Here is an 817-nt window from a genome sequence, read left to right on the forward strand (position 1 = left end):
GGAGCTCTGATGGGATCCGGTGCTTTAGTGCTGGTATGATCGCATCCGACATGTTACCCCCGTCTTCGTCCCTTATGCTTGCCCCTCCCAGCTCCACTACACACACGATTGCACATTCCTTTGGCCGCTCCCGCTCAACTACGGAGACGAGTTTTACCACGGTTCAACTGCACCAGTGCCTATTTACTATGGTTTCGACCCCTTTCAGAACACGCTTGCCGCCGCTAGACGCGTGAATAATGAGCAGCGAGCAAAAAATTACCGTAAACGTGCAAAATAATAAAACGTGCTAAACATACGTCGCGCTCGTGCGTTTTGTTTTGCACGCGGTGCAAAAAAATTAAAAAGGGAATGCAAAACGAGGACTTCCCAGGAGGTCACCCATCCTAGTACTACTCTCGCCCAAGCACGCTTAACTTCGGAGCTCTGATGGGATCCGGTGCCTTAGTGCTGGTATGATCGCATCCGACATGTTACCCCCGTCTTCGTCCCTTATGCTTGCCCCTCCCAGCTCCACTACACACACGATTGCACATTCCTTTGGCCGCTCCCGCTCAACTACGGAGACGAGTTTTACCACGGTTCAACTGCACCAGTGCCTATTTACCATGGTTTCGACCCCTTTCAGAACACGCTTGCCGCCGCTAGACGCGTGAATAATGAGCAGCGAGCTAAAAATTACCGTAAACGTGCAAAATAATAAAACGTGCTAAACATACGTCGCGCTCGTGCGTTTTGTTTTGCACGCGGTGCAAAAAAATTAAAAAGGGAATGCAACACGAGGACTTCCCAGGAGGTCACCCATCCTAGTACTACT

General features: G+C 50.4%; 1 non-coding gene across 1 annotated transcript; it reads right to left on the reverse strand.

The window, feature by feature from the left end:
* Window positions 1–348: 348 nt before the first annotated feature.
* On the reverse strand, window positions 349–467 carry LOC123179483 (5S ribosomal RNA). Its single transcript, XR_006490401.1, has one exon. It is a non-coding gene; the product is annotated as a 5S ribosomal RNA (ribosomal RNA).
* Window positions 468–817: the final 350 nt, after the last annotated feature.

Source organism: Triticum aestivum, unplaced genomic scaffold (genome assembly GCF_018294505.1).
Source record: "Triticum aestivum cultivar Chinese Spring unplaced genomic scaffold, IWGSC CS RefSeq v2.1 scaffold52902, whole genome shotgun sequence".
Lineage (NCBI taxonomy): Eukaryota > Viridiplantae > Streptophyta > Magnoliopsida > Poales > Poaceae > Triticum > Triticum aestivum.